This window comes from Microtus pennsylvanicus, chromosome 11 (assembly GCF_037038515.1).
Source record: "Microtus pennsylvanicus isolate mMicPen1 chromosome 11, mMicPen1.hap1, whole genome shotgun sequence".
Lineage (NCBI taxonomy): Eukaryota > Metazoa > Chordata > Mammalia > Rodentia > Cricetidae > Microtus > Microtus pennsylvanicus.
Window position 1 is genome coordinate 65,821,393 of NC_134589.1, and position 9,968 is coordinate 65,831,360.

A 9,968-nucleotide genomic window follows, 5' to 3' on the forward strand; every position below is an offset into this window, starting at 1 on the left:
GGATGGCATGACCCACAATGGGCTGGGCTCTTCTCCCGTCAATCACTAACTTGGAAAAGGTTCTACAGGCCTGCCAACAACCCTATCTTAAGGAGACATTTTCTCAACTGAGATGCTCTTCTCTCTGAGGACTCTAGTTTGTGTCGAGTTGACATAAAACTATATAGCACACAGGCCCAGGACTGCCTAGTAAGAGAAGGTGGAGTAGAGGCATTGATAAAGCTCACACACTTCTCCGTGTGTTCTGCTTTAAGCTTCATCACTTAATGAGGTAGGTGTCACTGTCACCACCATCTTACACATGGGACAACAAAAGTACAGGGTGGCAAGTAACTTTGTCAAGGTCACCCATTAGCAGGTAGAAAAGCCCAAATTTGACCTCAAAAGCCCCCACACACAAACTTTGCCCCCATTACCTGATGCATAGCACATGAGTGGGACTTACCTTCCAAGTATAAGTTTTGATTCCAAGATCAGCAAAAGCCAGCTACACTGAAGGCCTTCTCCATGCTGCTTGTGAGTAGGAAGAGAGCCTGCAAGCGTGGTCTACCCTAGGAGACTTGAATCAGCTCTGACATCTCACAACTCCCAAACTGGGATTTGACAACTCAGTGTCTGCTTTCTTATCATCAGTGACATATGCCTCAGTTTCTCTAGAAGACACCGCCTTCACCTTTTAGCAGCTCTGGCCATGTGGGACCTCCTACTGAAGGATGTCTCCCTATTACCATCATTTCTGCTCAATTGACATCCAAACATCAGACCCCCTGCACTGAGATGCCAGAGACAGAAAAGCACAGCAGACAACTGTGGGAGGAGAGATGGGGGAAGCTTCTTCAAGGTTATTCAGAACACCCTAAGCCTCTTACCAGGCTACATACTCCTGTGTTAAGCAAAAGGATAGACCCACAGTCAATCAACCATCAACCGCCCTTTATGGAGCACGTATGAATCGGCACTCTTTACAATGTAATAGAAAGAAAGATCCAACTGCAATTGGCTTGAGCACGAGATAAATTAGTTGGTCCATTTAACTGAAAAGGCCGGGGGAGATGATGACTTGAGCGCGGCTAGAAATAGGCACTCGCAGCACACTGTGAGGAATCGGGCTCTCTCAGGCTCTGTGTTTTCATTTTTTCAGCATTAGCTTCTTTTTAATTCTGTTTTAGTTGTGGAGCAGGGCATATTTGGTTCTCCTCTGCATATGTCATAGTCTAAGAGTTAAGGGTTAAGGAACTGAGCTGGCAGTGGTGGCGCTCACCTTTAATCCCAGCACTCAAGAGGCAGAGGCAGGTAGATCTCTGTGAGTTCGAGGCCAGCCTGATCTAGAGCTAGTTCCAGGACAGGCTCCAAAGCTACAGAGAAACCCTGTCTCAAAAAAAAAGAGTTAAGGAACTGAGTGGGGTGCCACTTGCCTACAATCTCAGCACCCAGGAGCCAAGACTGGAAAATAACGAGCTGGAAGCCTGTCTATTATCAGAAAAGAAATAGTCAAGAAAAACATTTTAAAGTGAATTTCTTTCCAGTGAAAAAGTCACAATTAAAATAGTGAGTGGACCAGCATCATGTGTTTATCCTGACCAAGCGCCTCCTAGAAACTGAAATATATTGGTTGACAGTCCTGTGTCCCCCTACCCTGGAATCTCTGGCTAACTTTCTATGTTCATATTATAAACTTGGTTTGGTTTTGGTTTAGAAACGCCTAGGGTATTGGTGAGGTACACCTTGTGTGTGCCTGTGAGAACATTTCCAGAAAGGCTTAAATTGGGAGACAGACCCCCCCACCCACGCAGGAGGGTGTCCCACGGGCTAGAGTCCAAAACAAAACTGAAAAGAGGAAGAGGGAAATGGATGAGTACCACAACTCCCACATCCTCTGCCTCCCGATGCATCCGCATGTGAGCGCAGCAGCTCACAAGCTTGTCATCACAGCTGTGCCATCCACCCATAGACAAGCAGCTTCTTCCACAGTGGAGCACATCCTCAAACTCTGATCCCAATCCTCCTTCCTGCAAGTGGCTTCTTGTCGGATATTCAATCACAGATCTGAGCACTGTGACCATCAGACCCCCAGACCACAGTGACAGTGGGTAAGAGAGAAGCATTGCTCAGGGAGGATCCCAGGGGGAGTCCCAGAAGAGTGACACATAATCTGGGTAAGCAAAAAGAGCAGCTATCTCCCCTCGAATCTCTTCCAACAAAACTGTAATTTGGGACATGGTAAAAACCATGAGAATGCCACATGGTTAACAAGGAAAGCGTTCGTCTGAACAGGTCATACTGTGAAGCCCTGGCTAGGCTTAAACTTACAGCCTTCCTAACTCCCAAGTGCTGACATTACAGTCACACACCAACACATCTTACATGAAGCCATCCCTGCACGGAGAAAAGAGGCCCCATGAAAATGGCAAAGAGAAAACCTAATTGATTATAACCAATAGTTCACAATGTGTAATACCAGCCATGAATCTAAAACCTGACATTAGAGGTTGAAGGTGGAGTTGAGCCTTCAGACCCTTCATTTTCCTGCTATAACTGAAGGAAAGTGGTATCTCTGCCCCTTCAAAGCTATTGCTCTGTAAACAGGAGACAATAGGGCTCTGTGCCATATGGTCATTATAATCAAAGCCTTGAAACACGGCTCAGCAGAGAAAGCAAATCTTGGAAAGTTCCATTCATCCATTTAATGTTTGGTGTGTTTATGATCTATTATAGTCATGAGGTAGTGATGTTATGTCAACTTCATAACCTAGATCCCACTGAGAAAGGAGCCTCAAGGTGGAAGTATCTACATTAAGGTCAGCCTCCAAGAATGTCTATGCAAAACTCTTTAATTAATTACTGCAGGAAGATCCCTCTTAACTGTGGGCAGGACCACTCCCTGAGCAGAGGATCCTGGGCTGTGTAAAACGGAGGGGGCAAACTGAAGACTAGTGTGCATGCATCCATTTATTGTGATCTGCTCTTGACCGTGGACTCACCATGACTGAATCTCTCAAGCTCCTGTTGATGTGATTTCCCCTCTGTGCGCCGGGCGATGGTGGCGCACGCCTTTAATCCCAGCACTCGGGAGGCAGAGGCAGGCGGATCTCTGTGAGTTCGAGACCAGCCTGGTCTACAGAGCTAGTTCCAGGACAGGCTCCAAAACCACGGAGAAACCCTGTCTCTAAAAAACCAAAAAAAAAAAAAAAAAAAAAAAAAAGATTTCCCCTCTGTGATTGACTGTGAACCGGATGAACCTTCCTCCCTTAAGTTGCTTTTGTTGGAGCATTTTAATCACAGCAGAGGGAAATAAACAAACAATAAATTTGGAGAGATAGAATGCCTCTTATTCTGCTGTCTATATTCTAAAATACAAAAGGAATTCATAAGCCCACAAAAAAACCGTTAAATAAGGGTTGTGGTTGTGGGGGAAAATAAGACAACAAATGGTGGCAGTTGGAAAGGGACCCTTCGTGAAGTGGTCAGAGAAGAGATTGTACTTTATCTGAGATCTGCATGCTGGGAAGAACCAACCAGGTAAATATCTGGACTCAAACAAGAGTAACTAAATATCTGTGGCTTGGGCAAGAGTGACAGAGGTACAGTCAGAAAAGGGTGCAATGCCAATCATGTGGGTCTTTATGATCAGCTGTATTTCATTTTGTGTGCACAAGAGATGCCCTGAAAATATTTAAACTGAATGGTTAAATGTTACTTTTTTGACTAGGAGATAGCTCAGTGGGTAAAATCTCTTGCTTCAGAAGCATGAGGCCCTGTGTTTGAATGCCTAGAACCCATATAAAGTACAATAGCTCCTATCTGTAATTTTAGTGCTCCTATGATTAGATGGGGTGTGGTAGGGATAGGAAAAGGAGACTTCTACAAACTTGTAAGATAGTTATCCTGGTATAAGCAATAGAAAATCAGCAAAGAGACCTGCTTCAAACAATGTTAAAGGTGAAGAGTAACACTTAAGATGGTCCCTTGACCTCCACACATGCACAGTGGTATGAACACACCCTCATTCACACGCATGAATGCACACACAAAAAAGGAGGAGGAAGAGGGGGAAAGTACTCTCAGCACTGTTTGAAGAACAGACTATGGACTGAGTCTGAAAACAGAAGTGAGGGCTGAAGAGATGGTCAGTGGCTAAGAGCACTTGTCGCTCTTGCCAAGAACTGAGTTCAGTTCCCAGCACCCATGCTGGGAGGCTCACAACAGCCTGTAGCTCCAGCTCCATCGGATCTAACACCTCTCCTGGCCCTCCTCCACATTCATACATACATGGCACACAGAGACACATAAACAGAAATAAAAGTAAATCTAGGTGGGAGAGGAGAGAGGTAAGGAAAGAGAGGAAATGAAAGGGAAGGAAAGGGATGGAGGAAGAAAGGAAGGAAAGGAGAGAGGGAGGGAAGGAGAGAGGGAGGAAGAGAGGGAGGGAGGGAGGGAGGGAGGGAGGAAGGAAGGGAAGGAGGGAGGGAGGGAGGGAGGGACCAAGTGATAATACTAGAGCTGAAAGCTAAAAAAAAACTGAAATTAACATGACAGATAAGTGTGAATCAGGTTAAACACAGCAGAACATTTACTGGAATAAAAAGGAGCAATGACTCTGGCCGAGACAGAAAGACAGAAGGAAAAAGTAGAAGAAACACAGTGAGCAGAGGGTAACAAGGTCTAACACACATATAACCCCCAGATGGAGGGGTCAGAGAGAAGGAAGGGAGGTGAAGAAGAGTCCTTGAGGAATGCACCCAGACCCATGTCCACAAAGCTGGGTGAGTCTCAGGTGGGTATATATAAAGCACACCCAAACTGGCTCCCTCACATAAAAATTGATTATAGGTCAAAAACAACCAGAAAAACTAAAGATTAATGACTTCTAAAGATCACTGTAAAGCTTTTCTAGATAAGGAGTGATCCAGGAAAGAATGGAGCTACATCTTCAAACACCATACACATGAGCTTAGCCTCAAAAGCCAAGAAGTGATAAAGCCGGATACCTAAAGAAGAAGAAAAAAAAAACTCTGAAGGGGGCTGGATGGTAGCTGGGTTGGTGGAGTGCTTGTTCGCAGGCAGGAGGCCCTGGTTCCATCAGAACCCCACATGCACCTGTAAGGCCAGCAACTTAGGAGCTGGAAGCAGGAGGATCAGAAGCATGAGGTCATAGTTGGTTATGCACTATTCTCAAGAGGGAAAAAAGACAAAGAAATAAGCTTTTACAAATCCATATAGGTGATGCTGTGATTACCCCAAAACAGGATAGACAGATAGATGATAGACAGACAGATAGATATGATATGATATGATAATATGATAGATAGCTCTGAAGAACAAAAAATACAGTACCATATAAACTAACAAACATCCTAACTACATAACCAGTAGGAGAGGGACATTGGAACTGATTATGAGCAAACTACATCCGTTAACTAATACCATTTACTAATAACATTACCAAGAAGAGGCTATGAAGCTGGTAAAGTTGGTAAAGTGACAGCTTCTAAAGCATGAGGACTTGAGTTCAGATCCTCAGAATCCACATAAAAGCCCGGTGTTGTGGCTCAGGTCTATAACCCCAGTGCTGAAAGTGTTGTGTCCCTGGATTTCATTGACTGACCAGCCTAGTCAATCAGTCAGCTGCAGTGGATTCAACAAGAAACTTTGTCTCAATTTTTTAATTATAATTTACCATAACTTTGAGGACACAAAGCCTAGGGGAAATTCAATGTCTTAAATATTTAACATTTAAATAGAAAAATTAAAAAAAAGCTTGATGTCAAATATGCAACTATTCATCCAAGAAACTAGAAGAGAGAATTAAATAGAACCCCCACAAAATGAACAAGATGAGAGCCCCCAAACTGTAACAGATAAAATGTATAATACAGGAAAATTTAAGGTTTACTGCTTGAAGTGACTAATAAAATGGCTGATCTCCATTTGGGCAAGAAACTGCTCTTGCCTGAACTACTTAGTGTTATGCTGTATGAACTGGACATGCAGGACCCACAGAGAAATGACTGCTGAACTTGCTTAAAGGTGAGATGGTCATTCAGAGTTCTTGCTTCATGAAAGAGTCTACTAGACATTCTGCAGGACACAGAAGAAAGTGACAGACAAACTGCCAATATAGGCAAAACTGTCTTTGAAATTTCCTGCTTCACGAAAAAGTCTGCTGGATACTATGGGCCTGTGAACTGAAGATGGACACCCCAACAGTACAGAAGAACTTTGGGTGACTGTCCAGGTACCGAGACGTCTCTGTCAATTCTAAAGTTTGGAAGTTTCTTACAATGCACTTCCTGTTAACTTAGGTAATATTATTTCCTTCTGGAGCCTTTTATGGAGTTGAAGAATAGATAGTTATAATTATTCTTTTCCTTAGTTATGATGAAAGATAAAGTAGATATAAATATTGTAACTGTAATTTTTGCTTGATACCTGTTTTGTTATATGTAATTTTACTATGTTAAAGTTAAAACCTTCCTTTTTATTTAGACAAAAAAAGGGAGGTGATGTGGAATTCCCCTCTGAATGCTGTGAATACCATTAGTTAATTAAAAAAAAACTGTCTTAGGCCTGTGCAGGGCAGTATATAGGTAGGCGGGGAAAACTAAACCAAATGCTGGGAGAAAGAAGACAAAAGCCATGTAGCCCCGCCTAGACAGATGTTGGAACTTTACCTGGTAAACCACAGCCTCAAAGCAATACACAGATGAATAGAAATGGGTTAATTTAAGATGTAAGAGTTAGCCAATAAGAAGCTAGAGCTAATGGGCCAGCCAATCAGTGATTTGATTGAAGAAGAAAATAAAAAATAAAATAAAATGGCTGGTCTTGGAGAACTGTCTAGAAAAAGAGGGTGCACATGCGTCAAGATGACAAATAAAAAAGATGTCACCAAAGTATACACGCTAACAAAATCAGGGAGTTATCAAATCTTATGCAAATAACTTAAACACTTAAATGAAACAGATTGTTGCCTAGAGATGCATTGCCTATCAAGGCCATTACTAGAAAAGACAAAATTGGAGTGACCCCTTAACTTCTTTTTAAAAATTAGTAAAAGTGAAAGCTCAAAAGCAAAAGCTTTCCACAAAGAAACCTGTGCCTCCAAAGAATTTCACCAGTGGACACTTGCAAACATTGGAAAAAGAATGGCACCAAACTTTTTCTTTAGTGTGAATATGAGTATCTATCTGCCACATGCGTGAGAAGGCTAAGAGGACAAGAAAGGGCATCAGGTCACCTAGAGCTGGAATGACAGTTGATCATGGGCTGCCAGACATGGGTGCTGGGAGCTGAACTTAGATCCTTTGGAAGAGCAGCAAGCCCCTAACCACTAAGACATCTCTCCAGCCCCATAACACCAGTCCTACGTAAAGGATAATAAAGAACAGAAAGAACGGCTAGGAGCGTAGCTCAGTGGTAGAACACTTACCTACTGCACCAAGTTCTAAACCCTAGCACAATAAATAAATAAATAAATAAATAAATGTGCTTTAGGGTGAAAAGGTTGCCCAGTGGTATTCTCCTCCAGCATCTGCATTCACAAGCACACATGTACAACTTCCACACAGAGAAAGAAGGAGAAAAACAGCCACGAAACAGCGACTCTGTTTAAAAATTTGAGAAAAGTTTTTCAAAGAAGGAAAGTTCCAGACCAATCCCATGTGAATGAAACAAGCAACAGAAACAGGGCTATGTGTGTGTGAGCAGGGGACGGCAAGACTGGTGTGTGTGAGCAAGGGACAGCAGGGCTGGTATGTGTGAGCAGGGGACAGCAGGGCTGGTGTGTGTGAGCAGGGGACATCAGGGCTGGCGTGTGTGAGCAGGGGACAGCAGGGCTGTTGTGTGTGAGCAGGGGACAGCAGGGCTGGTATGTGTGAGCAGGGGACGGCAGGGCTGGTGTGTGTGAGCAGGGGACAGCAGGGCTGTTGTGTGTGAGCAGGGGACGGCAGGGCTGGTGTGTGTGAGCAGGGGACATCAGGGTTGGCGTGTGTGAGCAGGGGACGGCAGGGCTGGTGTGTGTGAGCAGGGGACGGCAGGGCTGGTGTGTGTGAGCAGGGGACGGCAGGGCTGGTGTGTGTGAGCAGGGGACAGCAGTGCTGGTGTGTGTGAACAGGGGACATCAGGGCTGGTGTGTGTGAGCAGGGGACATCAGGGTTGGCGTGTGTGAGCAGGGGACGGCAGGGCTGGTGTGTGTGAGCAGGGGACGGCAGGGCTGGTGTGTGTGAGCAGGGGACAGCAGGGCTGGTATGTGTGAGCAGGGAACAGTCAGGGGTTAGATTCGAGACAGACTGGAGGGAGATGGCAGTGTTCTATAGAGTGATATGGCAATTCCTGCCTTATAAATAATTCTTAAAAAGTAATGCATATATTATATACTTCAATCTTATTAAATTGTGTGCAGTATATGTACATGTTCACATTGGGTATGTACACATGTGTGTGCATGCATGCAAAGGCCAGAGGTCAGAATCAGATGATATCTGTCCCTTCGTCTTATTTTTTGAGACAGGGTCTCTCACTGAACCTGATGGAGCTCACTAATTGGCTAGACTGGGTGGCCAATGAACTCTGGGGATCCATTTTGTCTCTTCTACTCTTACCTCCTAGCACTAGGGTTTAAACCTGAACCACAGTACTCAACTTCATGTGGATGCTGGGGATTTGAACTCAGGTCCTCATGCTTGTGCAGCAGGAATTTACCAACTGTGCCCTCTCCTCAGCCCCTTACTAATAATTGGAATACAAAATAAAGGATGCATTTTGTGGATATTCACTTCATTGTCCTCTCTTCTCCCCTCTTCCACCTCTCGCTAATTACCTTACTCTCATTAAATGTTCCCCCCGTGTATTCAATTTTAAGAGGTGATTTGTTGACAGTTTGCTTGTCTGTGCTGACTATGTAGCCAAGGCTGGCCTGTAACTTGCTGTGAGGCTGCCATAGTTAATCTTCATTGTCCATTAGATTGGGTTAAGAAATGCATTCAGTCAGGTGGTGGTGGGGCACACCTTTAATCCCAGAATTTGAGAGGTAGAGGCAGGTGGATCCCTGTGAGTTTTAAGCCAGCCTAGTCTATGGAGTGAGTTCCAGGACATCCAAAGCTACACAGAGAAACTCTGTCTCAAGAAAAGGGGGGGAATGCATTCAAAGTCACGCATAATGGCTCACACCTGCATTCCTAGCATGTAGCAGACACAGGCAAGCAATCTCTGTGAATCCAAGGCCAACCTGGTCTACATAGCAAGTGCCAGGCCATGCCTACATAACGAGACCCTGTCTCAAAAAAAAAAAAACACTCACACCACCAAGAAACGCCTATGACATTAATGAGATGTACTTTGAGTGTGCCAGGGGGAGGGGGCATTTCTGGAGAGGATTAGTTGAGGAAAAAAGACCTACCCTGGATATAAGTAGTACCATCCATGGACATTTTAGGAAATAAAAGGCAGAGAATAGAGCATCAGCTAAGTATCAGCACCCTCCCTTTCTCTGCTTCCTGACCCCCTGAGATGTGAACAAGCAGCCTCACAGTCCTGCTGCCATGGAGCAGCCTGTAGCTACACCTTCTCCACCATGATGAGCCACATCCCTTCTTAAATTGTGAGTCAGAATGAGTCCTTCCGCCCTTAAGCTGCTTCTTTTCAGGTACGTAGAATGACAAGTGAAGTAACTAATAAAGTAGCCCAGGCTAGCCTTGAACTAGCAGTCCTCCTGTGTTGGCATCCACAGCGCTGGGATTGTGGTCAAGAATTACCATGCCTGGCCTTCAAGTCATTTTAAAATATGAACCCTCTTCTTTCAAGTGAATGAACACTATTCTGCTACCATTTTACACAGCTCCTGGCACACACACACACACACACACACACACACACACACACACAAGAAAGAAAAACCTCAGTAAACACTGGCTAAAGGGGGAAACAACCTCAATATAGTATCACACTCAAATGAAGTCAAATACATACAT